At 33.4% G+C, this 16995-nt stretch overlaps 1 protein-coding gene across 8 annotated transcripts in view; it reads left to right on the forward strand.

Moving 5' to 3' along the window:
- LOC138323008 (TNFAIP3-interacting protein 1-like) overlaps positions 1 to 16995 on the forward strand; it is a 56021-nt gene that overhangs the window by 24086 nt on the left and 14940 nt on the right. For 3 of the 8 annotated variants that reach the window (XM_069267314.1, XM_069267315.1, XM_069267313.1), the window contains exons 5-6: positions 3030 to 3066; positions 14708 to 14735. The gene's annotated coding sequence lies outside the window, so the exon portion shown is untranslated. Of the gene's footprint in view, positions 1 to 951; positions 1030 to 3029; positions 3067 to 12642; positions 12771 to 14707; positions 14736 to 16995 lie in introns of those variants that run through there. The other 5 variants (XM_069267319.1, XM_069267320.1, XM_069267316.1 and 2 more) reach the window with 3 other exon arrangements.

Genomic DNA, 16995 nt, shown 5'->3' on the forward strand with positions numbered 1-16995 from the left:
CACATTGCAGAAAACAACAGAATATTTGTACATTGTCATTACCCTTTACCAAAAACAACATAATGACTTCTACATTGTCATCACCCATTACGGAAAACAACAGAATTATTTGTACATTGTCACCACCCATTACAGAAAACAATAGAATATGTGTACATAGTCATCGCACATTACAGAAAACAACAGGATATTTGTACATTGTCATTACCCTTTACAAAAAACAACATAATGACTTGTACATTGTCATCACCCATTACAGAAAACAACAGAATATTTGTACATAGTCATCACCCATTACAGAAAACAACAGAACATTTGTACATTGTCATCGCACATTGCAGAAAACAACAGAATATTTGTACATTGTCATTACCCTTTACAAAAACAACATAATGACTTGTACATTGTCATCACCCATTACAGAAAACAACAGAATATTTGTACATAGTCACCACCCATTACAGAAAACAACAGAATATTTGTACATAGTCACCACCCATTACAGAAAACAACAGAATATTTGTACATAGTCACCACCCATTACAGAAAACAACATATTAACTTGTATATTTTCATAACCCATCACAGAAAACAACAAACTTACATCAAATATTTCAAACATGTAATAAATGCTGGTAAATCGAAACTAACTTATCAATACGTTGACCTTTATACTTAAGGTCCAATGTTACCTGATCAAATCTAAATGGTGTAATAGGAATCCGTTTTGGGAAAGATATTCACAAAATATCACCATATTGATGTTTACCTTGACCACTTAGTTATATAAACGGTAAAGTATTGACCCGTATTCTACCGATAGTTATTTAAACTACCAGGTTAAGTCCAATGTTTAATATAATACTTGTGTATAATCATGATCGCAGTGCACTGGGGATTTTTCTAGTCCACGGAAATATACAAGGATCTATTTATAGGCTCTCGGGGATCCACAGATATCATTTACAAAATTATCCAGCGAAGCTAGCAGTGTTATTTTGGATCCTTATTGATATCTATATAAGTTTAGTAAGTATTAATAATTGTTTCTAAAAACTGTAAGATGCTGTAAGTCTAAGACCTTATAGTAGCACGTACCGATTCTACCATGCTTTGTTGTTTTCCGCACTGTAGCTCTGTTGATTTTTAACAGAAGATAAACGTCTTCGTGTAGGAGTTATTTTTCATCAAGTTAACATATGTCAATGTAAAAATAATAATTCACATTTAGCTATCGTATTAACCACACGACTATTACATAATTTTAGCACATGCAATCAAAATTAAACTAAGGACTTTGATGGTGACAACCAGTCACGTAAACCTTAAAAGGATTGTGTGTTAGAATCAAGATTATACCGAAGTATACTTGAATCCATTTTTACTTATGATAGAATGTTTATGAGAAGATAAGCTTACATCTTTCATCGTAAAGAAAATTTATCGATGATTGCACATGGTTAAAAGCATTTGTCAATAAGATAATAAAGATAAGCATATAATTGTTTTCTTAAATGCATCTCCATTACGTAAATATCGCTAATAGAACTTAATTTCTGTTTATAAAGGAAAATAAACCATCTTCGTTTTAGATATAACATACTCACAATAAACAATTGATTTTTGTAGGTACCGTTGTTGAAAGTTTCTAGGTTTTATTCAACCTGCTTAGACGTATATAATGGATTACTTAAATTAATGACGTGACGTTTTTTAATACATATCCAAAAGGCCAACTTATACTACCACCCCAAACCGTATCCACCCCGCAAACATGCTAAAGATTTCATTTATTGTTTTCGAGCATATCACAGTAAAACCGACTGATCTAATTTCCATTAGAACCGGGTTTTTCCCTATATATGTACAAATTTTAATGTTTTCTTAGATTGAAATGTCCCTTTAAAGCAATAATAAAATTCCCAGTCGATCATTTTGAAGCAAAGGGGCATAACTCTGAAAAGAGGAGAGGTAACTCGTTCCAATGTCACGTCTTCACTGTATAAGGATTATAACCTCAATGGTGGGGGTCAAGTTCCTGATGGGATCTCTTATTATTTACATTTCATATTTGTTTTTTTTACAAGTAATAACATCATTTTCACAAAACAAAAGTCATCATCAACAATGTTTATTGAATCGGGATGGATCTACTTGTACCGACATCCTAGCAATGGCATCATCACTGTCAATTGTAATAATTGTAATATATGTATATGATATATATTTAGGCCTAATGTCCATATAAATAGACAGTAGATAGGATAATTTTTAATTTAGATCTATTATCGATATAATTAGGCAAGTGCTACACATATTGTCATCCCTCGATACTCCAGGGGTTACTATACCTAACGTTATATCCATCCCTGGGCTATCACATAGTAAAACAATAAAACAGGAGGCAACAGGACAGAACAGGTAATAAATTCCTTGATGCCCATCAAAAGAGCCGTATAAACGGTACACTGTGGTTGGCTGTGTGGATTTGAAGTTTGGCGTTGCTCCCTCTCGGTAGTCTTCAAAGGGAATCTTTGCAGGCCTTTGATTTGTTCAGATTTTATCTCCTGAGTTGCCTCCAATTTTACTTTGAGATAGTCCATGGGTGGATGTAACGTCAGTAGTAGTAGCGCATGGAGTATCGAAGATACACAGAATGTAAATAAGCAGAAATGAAAAACAAGGATGTCTGAAAATAAATATTTTAAACTTTGTCTTCACGATGCTTCTTTTTTAATATAATTATATATTCAATCCATAATATTTTATTTGTTGCACTACCCAAGCATCAATGTTGTGTTACCACACACTGAAATTGACAAGAACCTTAAAGTGAGTTTAGTGCTGTATTATTCATGGTAATTAAGATAACGCACGCTTCGCGTGTAAAGCGAATGCTCCATGATCACTATTAGTGGTCTAGTGTCTTAGAACGCATCCATCAAACATGCTTTTGTCTTTTTGTCATGATACGAAAATCCTTGTCTGAGCTTAGCTTTACATTTTAATTTTGATTTTTGTATTTTCAGAAAAAAGAAGCTGATACGAATTGAATTCCAGACATCAGTAAGTATATTTATAATGCATATATTTCTCGAAAACTTTCAAAATAAAATTCATTAATGTTTATGTTAATGCGACATTGGTACTAAGGGCTACTATTTAGCAGTAAAAATGGTGGTTCTGTATTAATAAAAATAACAAATCACGATGCTCACAGCTTACAATTATTAAAAGTTATATACGAATATTAATGAAATAAATAGAACCATAGAAAGATAAGAGAGTTGCGCATGCGCGGTGAAGAGTCGTGTTTTCTTCAACAGTCTATGTCGATCGTAGAAAAATGTGAATTAATCAAAGTAATGTCAAATAATATGATGTGATACTTACCGGAGAACATTGTAAGTACGTGATGATGTGATGATGTGGAAATTTTTTGTGATGTGAGACGTATGTTCTGGAAAATGTAGAACTTTTGTGACGTGAGTGAACACTTTACAAAACAAAGATGGCGGCCATTGCGGCAAAATTTGACTTGTGTTAATATTAACAAAACTACGCAGTGCAGATGAACGAATCAAGCATTAACAAATACTTAACTGAAAATAATTTATGTGGTGTTTCTGTGGAAGTAGTGAGAAACGGAAATTAATATTGATTGCTGACAGTAACGGAGTAAAAATACGTAACAACGTCGCGGATAAAAATTTGGAGATGGAGTAATTTGGGCTTGCCAGGGAGACAGAACAACAAAGCAGGCCATAGAGTATGCACTGTAAAATCTAGAAACACTTCATTCGGGAATTCGGTAAAAATATTTATATTGGTATAGACAGGAACTTGTGACCTGACGAGGAAAAAAATATGGACATATCGAATTGAGGGAATTGCTGCCAAAGGATGTAATAGTTCAATACGAGAGACTTGTTGGTGAAGCTAGCAAGCACAAAGGGAAAATTTCCGTTACGATATTAGAATGCCCATATTAATTGATGTGATATGGAACAAAGAGAGGCGCCAAACCATATATGAGAGGGATACATCCTAACAAACTTAATGTTAACTTTGGTCAAGGAAAATTGCACTGAGGATTTGGAAAAAATATTGGGATTCCTAACAACTTAAGGAATTAAGGAATTAATTGAAAGAACTAAGTGAAAGAAAGGCGGCGGGGAGATCTAAAAAGGAAACGAATGGTAGCGAGGGGATCAACGTCCAGGAGTTAAGTGAAGGTCGAAGTTAAATGCGCACTTAAGGGCTAGAAGGATGAGCCGAATCATGAAGGAGGTATATATGGTGGGTTTGCCGTGTATGCAATCATAACTTCCACTGAATGGTCAATATGGATAAAGGGATCCAACAGATTAATGGAAAATACAGATAGAAGGCAGTACAATGTAGAAAATAGGCTAAAAAACATAGAAAACAGAGTTCCAGAGAATACAGAAAGTCTGATACAAGTCCATTGTGAAGGTGGAACTATCCTAACAGAAGCCAAGGATAAATCTAGGCCAAGCAGTGGATGAAAGACTTCGAGGAAAAAGAGAGGATCAAAAGCGTAGAGAATTAAAATCTCATGCTGTACAGCTGTCCTGAATTGCGCATGTGAAGATCCTAACAAAAGGAAGGTGGGAAGTATCAAGTTGAACTAAAGGAATTCCTCAAAGTAGTCTCGTATAGTAAGACTTTAATGAACAAACCAATGTAATCATAATTTGGCACTTTACAACAAAACTGAACTGTAGCCAAGACCAGATAAAGGTTGTATTCACAGACAAGGGCCGAATAGCGAAAAAATTATATGGACAATTGTCGTAAAATTCCAACCACAAACGAACCAACGTTCAAGAGAAATAATAGTGGCAAGAGACTTGACACCAAAACAGAAGGAGTCACATAAGGAATTAAGAAAGAACTAAGTGAAATGAAAGGCTGCCAGAGAGAATGTCAAAAATCAGTAGGTTACAAAGTAGTCACAATAGGCGAATAAAAGAACCAATGTAAAACGGACAAGGGAGAAACATACACCAAAAGTAGGAAGTCCTATACCGACATAAAAGATCCATCAAAGAAAGTAAAAATCTGTGAATAGGGTTCTTCAGCAAAGGAATTGGTATGAAACTACAAGAAGATAAACAAGCCTAGCACCATAGAAATTTAGAACTTTGAAGAGTGGCAATCCGTGGATGTTAACGTCAGTAATATAGTATGATACTTGGTTACTTGGTTTGCATCCTCAGCTGTTTATGATTATTTAAGGAGATTTTGTGTGTATTATAGAAGGCTGTGGTATAGTCATTTTTTGTCTCCTTGTGATAATATTTTTTATATTGGTATCCCACTGAAGCATCCTGCGAGAGATACCGAACTGCACAGCCCACTTCGTCATATTATACTAACGACGGGGAAATCAGTCGTTTTAAGAGCAAAATGTACCTTTTTTTATATAGAATGATGTGTCTTGGACTGAAGGCAGAACCCAGAGCCTTGCTGGTATGAATGCTCAACTCAAGGCCAAGAAAGAGTCAATGTCTTGAGAGATTTTTGGAATAAAAAAAATATCCCTTTAACCAATCAATGCATACGTCAAGAACAATTTTAATATGATATATGTAAAGAGGTATGATACTGTAGCAATAACTTAAATTATAAACCAATTCATGGTATAGAATGTAGGGCAATTTTCTTTGCTTTACATCGGGATACAAATTGAATTCCAGGCATCATGTTTATAATGTATGTATATTTCTCGAAAACTTTCAAAATAAAATCCAGTTATATTTATGTTAATGCGACATTGGTACTTAGAGTTACTATTTAGAGGCACCATCTAACGATACTCTGTATCCATTTGACATACGAGGTCAATCTTGAACAATGTTTCTTGATGTATCCTATTGTTTTGGCCTCACAAAGTATACATACAAATCTGTATTTGAATTATATTATACTCGCTTTTTAACGATTTTGAGTTCGGAGGTTTATTTCTTTGTCGGTTTTATTTGGTGTTGAAAGTTTCTGTTTGTGGAGTTTCTGTTTGTGGCAAAACGTTCTGTCTGAGAGCCCAGCAACCTTTCTATAGATTGAGATTTTTAAATCATACAGAATGAATAATGTTCAGAATAAATAACACATTTAAGACATTCCATAGCAGGGTACTTGAATATATCCTTTTTGGATAGAATCATTTGCAACGATATCATCAAAGTTCTTATATAAGAATCAATATCAGACTGAAGTGGTGTTAAATGCGCTCTATGAGGGTTTATTCATGCTCGTAAAGTTTGTTCTAAGGATAACTTTAAAGACGATGTAGGAATAGGCACCGATAAGCACCAAATCATGTGAACAGACAATAGATGGATGAATTTTAGATTAACGACTCTAGAGTCATTCTATTTTGTCTTCACCACCTTTCAATGTAATTAATGTAATAGCAATTTATATGTTATATTAATATTTTAGTATTAATTAAATGACATTAAGTACAAAACTTCATTCAAATTTAATTCAAATGAAATAGTTACATCAATTACAATAAATTACAATATTGTAATACAAACGTGTGTATTCTACATGTACAGTTATTAAAAAAGCTTGGGATCGGGGAGTTGTCTGCCCTTAGCTCGGGCTCGGCTCGGGTAAACAGATAGATCGGCAAGATACTTACTATTTAACGCGGTTACAAAAAAGGCAGAATTTGTTATGAAATAATTGGATATTTAAGCTAAGTTTCCTTGTTGTTTGGATTACAGCAATTCTTGTCAAAAAAGCATCATATCTTAATAATTTGGAAATATCGTAAAATGTCACGCTCGATTGCGGGATACATGGTTTAGCCCCTTGGAAATTGATAAAGGTCGATAAATGAAATCCACATTAATCTCAAGATATATCAATTATATGTATAGATAACAAATAACTCAAAGATTCTTCGTGCTATGAATTGTTTTAATACGTGCTAATTTGGAGGATAAAAACGAAAATAACCAAAGCTAGAGCTCGGATTTAAAAGCTCGGGCTCGGGCCTGGGCGGGCTACCATTTAACATTTTAATTAGAAGATATTATCATATTGATCAATTTTAAGAATATTTTAACATTTTTTTTAAACCCAGTGGCTTCTTGAACTATGATTTTGATAATGGTACCCCAGAGCCTAACTGCCGATGTTAATATTTTGTTTGTTTGTTTGTTTGAGTTTTAAGGCCCATCGACAACTAAGGTCATTTACGGTCAAACTACAAGTCAGGCATTAGTATTAAGATATAAACAAGAACTGTATCTAAAAGATCAGGATAAGAAAAAGACACTTAAGAACTAAAACACAAATTTTAAATGCTGATTTTATGAAAAAATAATTGCATTGGATAAAATAGTTTAGCTAAAACACACGAGAAACTCGTGCACAATGTTGATGAAATGTTGACTTGATACGATGATACATGTAAGATGAGAAAAAGCTCATATTTTGTTTAAAATGTCGATCTCTTTTAGATATATGAAAATACGATTATGTCCCACGATATGGAACAAAGTGTACATGTCGGAGGCATCGTAATACTTCTCTCGTATGTGTTTAAAATCTATACTATGCACTAAAATATGTTCCACTATGTAAGAGGATACTTCCTTCTTAATAGAAAGGAATGGGTCAAATATGTGTGTCCAGTTCGGAGCCGAGAGAGAACAACTTCCTCTCTGCGGTCTCTACGACTGGACAGTTTAAGATTAAGTGTAGGTTGTATTTTAAACAGTTTATTGTTTGTTTCGGAAGACCACCTTTTTGCCAATGTGTTTGATGGCTGACTGAATTGAAGGTTTGAGGTCAGTGTGTGGTAGTTTCAAATCTCTTTGTGCTAGGCAAATAGCACTCTTAGCTGCATTATCGACCTTTTAAGACATCAGTAATTTGAGTTTTAGGAGATAATCGAAATGTTCGGATCAAAAGATCTTGGAAATTTATATTTAGTTCGTGCAAAAAATTGAAATTCTGATGTCAAATGTTGGTATGAGTTTTGATTTTGTGTGAACATATCTTGATGTTGTGGATTCAATACAAGATTAAATGCGGGGTTTAGGGGATTGAATTTCAGTTAAGCAGCATACTGTAAGGACCGTTTCTTTCTTCGATCGTCTAGAGATGGCTCATTAACTTCCACGTGGAGACTCTTCACAGGTGTTGTTCGAAAAGCTCCAAGTGCGAGACGTAATCCCTGATTCTGGATAGGGTCAAGCATCTGTAGATAAGAGCTGCGAGCCGATCCATAGACAATCGAGTCGTAGTCAAGACTTGATCAAATAAGTGCCCGGTAGATACAAACTTTCTTGCGCCTGCATCGATCCTCATGATTACCATATCTCTGGCAGTTACGACATCGTAGAGGATTTGATATATATGGCGTGATGTTGCTGTGCAAGTACCTTACCATTATTGATCATGGGAGGTTGGACACTGCGAACTTCAGTACAAAGGTGTTTGTTTTGACAGTTTGACGCTTTATCAGTATCCGTCTCACCTCCAAGACCGGGATATTCTCTGAATTTGAAGAACTGCAATATCTCGGCATCAGTGTCTTTCTGCAAGGCGTTGCATCTGATTACCCCTTTGCAGAAATTAAGGGATTGGTGTGCCCTAACATGTACACTAACACCGAAGAAATCTTTTAACTTCAACAAGTTTTTTGTTTGTTTCTTTCGGAAGACTTCTACAAAGAGGTCTGCCGATCGCATGGACTTGACGGATTTTGCTGACATTTTAAATTACATTAAGTGATAGCAATGCAACTTTTCTCCCAGATTCTTTAGATGTTATCAGAAGAAACTGGGGAAAATGTGTGTCTATATTGGTGCTGTTATCGGGGTTCGTTTGTTCTTTTTTAGTTATTTTTGGAAGCCATCTGTAGAGTTTAGTAATATTCGCTATCTGTGCCCAAACCACGACGGAGTCCAACATGGGAACACTATTAATGACACAGATACCCAGTGTCAAAGTGCCAGGGATACACTAGATAGTATACTCGGGAGAATATTCCAAACTAAGGTAATCAAAATCAAGCTTGCGGTGGCACTTAGATGTAATATTAGATACCACACCTGCGACAGTACAACCACAAGACTGATCAAGATAAACTTGACAATTCAAATTAAACTCACGATTGACCCGAAGCCACCACCTTCTTGGAAATCAGGATACTAAGAGCTCGGCATGACCAGCCGACTGATAATACAGGGCCCATATTACCTCCCGTCTATCCGGAGTCTGAAGCCAAAGTGGTGAGTAGTAAGAAAAGGAAGAAAAAAGAGCAAAACCTATTCAACCACCTGAACCTCCTTTCCCCGGATACGAGATGCAACCCACGGCAAACAGGTTGGCTCAAATTGGAGCTACTGTGAAATCATTCAGCTACACTGATATCACGCGAACGCACACAACACCCCCACAAGTGGTGCGCATCCGCAAGAGACCAATGCACCTAGTCTCGGGACGTGGATCCAGCTTTCTTGTTGACTCCAATGTTGATATCGGAAAATAACATACAATGGCTTAGTAGCAACATATAGGTACTGTGTAGTAGCAATGTATGAATAGCAATTATACTGTTACAAACGATAATCGTTGCCCTGCAAATACCTTTGATTTCAATTTTTGGTTTGATACCCGAATTATTGAGTCCTCTATCGTATACTAACAGTTCCGTTATTACCGCCGGGTTCCGGTTAAGTCGCAGTTTCGAGCAGAAATCTTTCTTGAGATTGTAAATAAATCTGGATTTGACCCACGAAATCTATGGAGAATATTTTCTTTTAAACATAAAACGCTTGCTCTTCCGCATCATCTTGTTCTAATATTGTTTTCTCCCTTTTTATGTCTCTGTTCAAAATTGCATTTGTCTTTGATTAATTACCATTCGGTTTGACTATTGTTATTGGATATATTGAAGCCGTTTGGCACTGGGCCTATCATTCAAGTTTATATTTTGATCTGTGTCTTTGTTTTCTCCTTTGTATAAGTCATTGTACAATTTTTAATTTGTCTTTGATTAATTTACGTACAGTAACACGTACATGACTAACTTATTGTCTATATTAAAGTTTGGCACTTGGCCTATCTTTCAGGGTCATATCTTGATCTGTGTGTCTCCTCTTACATTATATTCTTTATAGTTTATTCATTACAAATATGGCATATTTCCAGATGGAATTCTGAGGAAGAAACCAAATGAAAACAGAAAGACTAATGACGAAATATGTCCCTTACATTATAAATATATTCACATTTGTATTTCCACCAAAGACATGGTGTTATGAACATCTAGATTGGAAAATTATTGTTGACTTTTTAGAATACTAATTGAAGCCTTAAGTATATAACATTTTCAGATCTGCATTGACATGCATCTCTTTTCTTCATTAGACTTTAATATACATAAATTGAATTTAAATGTTTCTGAACCATTCTATAAATGAAGGATTGTATATTTTAATTTCCACTACATGTACATGTTTTGGCATGTTTTATTTAAATCATAATATCCATAAACATAACCAAATAGGCACTGCGTAAGAATACTAATCACTGTGTTTATTGATTAAAAATAAATTATTACTTAATTTTCAATATAAGATCAAACAGTATCATTATCGTAATTTATTGAAATATCCTCAGTCACGATTTAGAATTTAACCAAACGATGTATTGAAACTCTTTACAGGAAAATTATACATAATTTTGTATAAGTGGTTGTAAACTATGCGGCTGTTACTTTAAATAAACATGAATTACCACGCAATGATGACAAGTTGAAATAAATATTTATATTTTGTAAAGTATGTTTTTCTTCAATTGATATGTATAAGCCACAGACAATATTGTCTTCTTTCAAGATGCATATTATCCCCATTGTTCGGGTCTCAGATGTCTTTTGTTCTTGCATTGACTTTAAATTTTTTTTTTAAATTACCGATATCACAATGCAATTAATATGAAACAAAGAGCATGATATCACCTGGAGATTACTTACCAGTCATAACTGAACTTATGATCGTCGCCATCCACGACTCTTTATATTAAGCATTAAGTGGAAATGATTAAGGAGTATTATAAAAAATACTGATAATACAACAGAAGAACAATTCAAATCAACATTCTATTTATAAACGACAACATAAACATGACGTGTATTTGTACGGAAATGTTTTATCGATATCTAACTTGAATAGAACCATATGTTCCAGCAGCATAAGCTTTTTGACTCAACACGTCAATTCAATCTCCAAAGTAATAGGAGGAGTGCTAAATGAATTCACAAGGTGGCTACAAAATACTAGACAACCACAACTTACTTTACGAAGTACTAAAACAGGTGCAAGCTCATTTCTCAAATGGAAAGTGTTCCTCAATTACAATTCGATGGTGATTAGAAAATTCACAAAATCATTACTAACCTACCACATGCTCGTATGTAAAATATATTTTTATTTATTTATTTTTATATATTTATTTGGGGTTTAGATTTATTTTGGTACGTTCCTATCAATGGCTAGGGTAATTTGAAAACGGAATTTTACACGTTATTATTATAACATACCGGTAGGATCACGAGTCCGGATGTAAAATGAGTTTATTGTTTATCATTATATAATTAATCACGTGGCCAGAAATTATTACATAAAATAGGTTAATTTTCGAATATTTTGAACTTAATTATTAATTAAGTAGAGAACAATAATCCAAATATCGTTTTTAATTACCATAGCAATGAATGAGTATATACCATGATAGGTTATGTAACTTATAGCACATATATTGCATCATTGACAATTTAATTGGGATTTAGATGTTTTTACTAATCTATATGATTAACAATTTTGTAAAGTTTTAGGAAAATGAAACTACACAGTCAGCTGATTATTACCACTGAGTCACGGGATTGGTGTGTTATTTCCGTGTCTGCCTTTACAGAAATACTGCTTATGTGGATGCTCATTGTTTTATCATTTCCATTATATCATCAAGTAGGGTGCACCTACATGTATATTTAGTCCATTCCTAAAAATCCCCTGAGCGGTAGTGGACGACATCCTGTGGTAGTTCGTTCTCATGTTCTGGCTATTTGTAAAATTATGACGTAATTCTTTTAATATATAAATTCATTCAGAAATATCGAAATATTACACTTTCAAGGAAGGATATACATTGTCTATAGATAATACCACTTTAGAGTTACAAAATAAAGATACGTATGTAGGCGCAGTTTTTAACAATTAATGAATATACATCCTGGATTCGTGTACAGCTAGATTGACCAATCAAAATGTCTTGTGATCGACGGTTATTCCCCTCTATAATAAGGCTTGGTTGTAAGAACTTGACCACTACAGCATTGTCCGGAGTGGTGGACGATCATTTATGGTCGCTGTATTTGTCGAGTTACCTACAGTATAAATAGACGAACGCGTACATAATTATTATTATTGCGATCACGTTATTATTACCACAGGCTATACAATGTATGTGGACCTATATAAACTATTAATGAATTCATTCGTCCAGATTCAAGGTCATTTTGTTCACTCATTTTCTCCTATGCACGGATAGTTAGTCGTATGTAACCTTCAGTAGAATATAACACTATTTCACTTCATGTGTAATAACCCTGTGTCCATTAATAATCAAACCCAAGAAGAAGGGGGAATCCCCTATTAGGGAAACCCTTATTATCATGACAACATTGATTGTTTGAATATATCCAGTTGGCAGTTAAGGTAGGAATTGAAGTGCTTTTCGTTCTTATATCTTTATGTAAAACAGCATGTGTCAAGAAAAGATATACTTGAATTGTCTGTCTAACCTATTACAAGTAATACTATAGTTTAAAGGCAATAAATTACTATGTAGTTGGATAGCTAGTGTATTACTAATACTACACTGGTCTACTTTACCGCGTAAACGTTATACTAACAGACAACGGGGATCACAGTTAGTGTATACCGTGAATTCTTATGGTCGTATGTTAAGTTTTGTGTAAGGACCAAGGACTTAAATATGGTTACTTATTTACACTGTAGAATTAGCATATATACAATCCCTTATGCCATTTTGTCAAATCAATGCATAGTATAATGAAGTGTGAATATAAATATATCATATGATTTATGGGTACAGAGTTCATCGTTCCAAAGTTTATGTATTACTTTATGTAGGTCTTATGTTATACATTTTTGTAATACATTGTATTTGTATCTATATCTAAGAAATATTTACATGAAACTAATTAAATGGTATAGTGATTTATTTTATGTTTAAATAATTATTATATATAAATCGAAAGTAGCATCAGCAATCTTTGAAATATATCTTAACTACTGGCATAAATGACCGACAAACTAGGATCATTCTAGACACTGATGTGGCTTTTTTCATCTGAATGGTATTATCCGATCATCATTAAATATAAGGTTAAATGATAACCGGACGTTTCTTCTGATATACAAAATATATTATGTAATTTCTGAAACATGAAATGATTGAGTTATGCCAGTAAACTAGCGTAAGTTTTAAAATACGCTATAAATATATCAACATAACAAATAACAAAGCGTCTTGAAAGACAAATTGTTCATGCAAAATTTTCCGATGTGGTATTCTGGGTTTTAATCTTGTTAAAATCATAGTCGACCTTGATACAGAAATACATTACAATGCGCGTCAAGCCTATTCGTAACGTGCTCAAAAATCTAATAACAATCTATGTGTCATGTTAATTAAAAACAGAATGAATAACGCGTATTATCTAGCTTACCTTTTAGGAATGTGCAAAAATGTGTCAAAATTAGGCAAAAGTTCTTTGTTATACTTTTACAAACATCTTGAAAAATTGTGACCATTTTGAAAATTTGTTTCTTGCTGTTTCTGAAAAAAACTCAAAAATCGCCTTTTTGACTTTTTATATTTAATGAATCATCGTGCTATGGTGTTTTAACTATTTTAATTAAATTTTTGCTGTACATCTACTGCAAAATTGAAATATATTCACTTTTGTTGCTGCATAGAAATGGGAATTTTTTTAGCTTTGAAAGTTGCGCTTATGATATATTATTGCTGTAATGTAGATAATTCTCTATCAAATACGGGAACAGATGATTTCATATATTTCTTCAGTTACAAAAGTTATTTACTCTACACTATTACTACTGTTGAAATATTTGAGCTACTTATTCATTATATCATTGTTACTATTTATATTCTTATTGCCCTATATGGAAGGAAGTACTGAAGTACTGAGAGCGCATTCACCAAAAGCAAAATAAATTATTTTATATATTTTTTTGTGTGAATTAGACATACATTTACATGAGTAAACACCAATAATTGTTCAAATGATGAGTATAGTGTATGTTCTTTCGGCGGTGGATCATCTTTAAAATAATGAAAATAATATTCAACATGCATAATGATTAGAAAAATTGGGACTTACTTTCTGTTCTTACAAGTTATAAAACAAGCAATGATGACAAAAAACGTTATGTGTATAAAATTAATATGTAATGAAGTTACAGTTTACATTAGTTCTATTAGATATATATCTGTATATTTAATCGTACATTATACAAACACCGCACATCATCATTTTATCCACCCGAAACGCACTTTATCCATCCGTGATAATATCTGTATTGAACAGAATTTCCTGTCGTTTCAGATCGTGTCTTAGATGGAAAATATGGAAGGTGAGTAGTTTTTTTTATATATTTTTTACTTATTCAAGAAAAGTTACCAGAATCATGTCAAAACATCATTATGTGAGGAATAATTTAGACGAAATACATCAGAGCTCTATCTTAAATTGGAAACAAATAGACTCTAAAAGGATTTAGAATTTCTCTTTTTTGAAAATAAACAGTCAGACGTTACAATTAAAATGAAAAGCAAAAACTATTATAGAACATGACAATTATCATAATTTCAGAGAACACTGTATGTAAAGGATTACAAGGTGTGCTTTGTTGAACAATATTGGATATATTTTTAAACTTCATTCAATGATCTTTACTGATTTTCGAAAACAAATCGTGATAATATATCTTACGGGTTTTATGTGTCTTCCCATCCAAACGCAAAACATTTGGCTTTTCCAGTTTCTGGTTTCATTTTTAAGCATTACTTGCGAGATCTTAAATGTCGAAATAGTAGTTGTACAAAAGCAAAATAATTAAGATTGCAAAACTCACCATACCAATTTCTATACAAAAACTATCTTTCAAATACATATTGAGTGCTAGTATGTCAAAAGTACTTCAAAATAGATAAGCCTATCTTAATATATTGCTATATTAATCTAAACGGTATAATGGAGTAACAGAGCACAGCACACCATATAGAATTGTAATTTAAGTACTATAATTACTATACCTCGAGCGTTCTTTGCTCAATTGTTCATGAAATAAACAGTAAACAAAAGGATGGCTCTTAATTCTTGGCATACTCTTGATATAAAGGGAAGCCGTTTTAGTTCCATTTATTTTTTTTCTATTAATTATTAAATTCCAAATACTAAAGGGAATGGTATTTGATTTTTCAAAAGCGTTATAGCAAAGCGAACGTTCTGTATATCATTTGCTCACGACATGCTGCAATGAAACTCGGGAAAGATGCTCATAAGTACGACCACTTCGTGTGTTCATGACGCCATTAAGTTTCACCAAGTCTTCCGCAAACGCCGATACCAACAAACTTTCATGTGCATACGTTTCTTTTGATCCCGTAATCATTGTTTTGGTCGAGATATGCTTTCAACACTGCCAATATTTCAACTCTTTATTGGGACCGTGTAAGTTATCGCATATCATAATAATATCAACAGAGCGAATCAGCACCGTGTTTCTAATACAATTTACAATAAACTGTCCAGATTACTACATATCATAATAATATCAACAGAGCGAATCAGCACCGTGTTTCTAATACAATTTACAATAGACTGTCCAGATTACTACATATCATAATAATATCAACAGAGCGAATCAGCACCGTGTTTCTAATACAATTTACAATAAACTGTCCAGATTACTACATATCATAATAATATCAACAGAGCGAATCAGCACCGTGTTTCTAATACAATTTACAATAGACTGTCCAGATTACTACATATGCGTTAAACTACCAAATATTGGCAAAATATGAAGGAAGAATAACATGTAAATTGTTGCAATATTTTTGCCTCTAAAAAGTATTAAATGGCAGCTACAACGGTAATTCTGTACTTCAGATCCACAGGTATTTCACACGTCATCACTAATAAAAATGACTGACATTTGTCAGTAGCGGTTACTGTAATGGGATGATATACATGTAATGGTATTTTCTGAGTCACCACAAACATTCAGTTCGGGTCTGTCTTTTTTTAAGATTCTGGCAAATTATTGTTCGAATAGATGAGGGATATTGGTGATGATCCCTTTGATTCTTATGATTCTTTCGATTGTTCTAACTTTTTGGGTGATGATGACGTTGTGACGAAACCTTAGACATCTTTATGGCCTAAATACGGTGTATGATTTAACTAACGTTTGGTTATTGCAATAATGACTTCCAATTCATTAGCGATTAACAAGTCAATGCATTTTACTTGCCATGGTAAGAACTTCTGAAACGTTGAAATGAAACTTTAATGTTACCTTCAACGCTTTATGTCAATATGCATTGATATTTCATGCCATTGTGATCTCGATCTAAAGGTCGAAGGTCGAATATGTGCAAATCGTGTACAGTAATTTCTATTGCAAATGTATTTCTAAACCATTAAGAAAAAAACAATTCTACGCCAAATTAAGTTACTGAATGAAAGTTATCTCGAGAAACCTCGGTAGATCCCTGAGCTACATCATGAACGTCAAAAGGGAAAACACACAGATGCATATCTTGGCGAAAGTAAAATCAATCTATTTCTTGGACTTACACTTCAGGACGTAAGGTAATGCTCAAATC

The sequence above is a fragment of the Argopecten irradians genome, chromosome 5 (genome assembly GCF_041381155.1).
Source record: "Argopecten irradians isolate NY chromosome 5, Ai_NY, whole genome shotgun sequence".
In the NCBI taxonomy this organism is placed as follows: domain Eukaryota; kingdom Metazoa; phylum Mollusca; class Bivalvia; order Pectinida; family Pectinidae; genus Argopecten; species Argopecten irradians.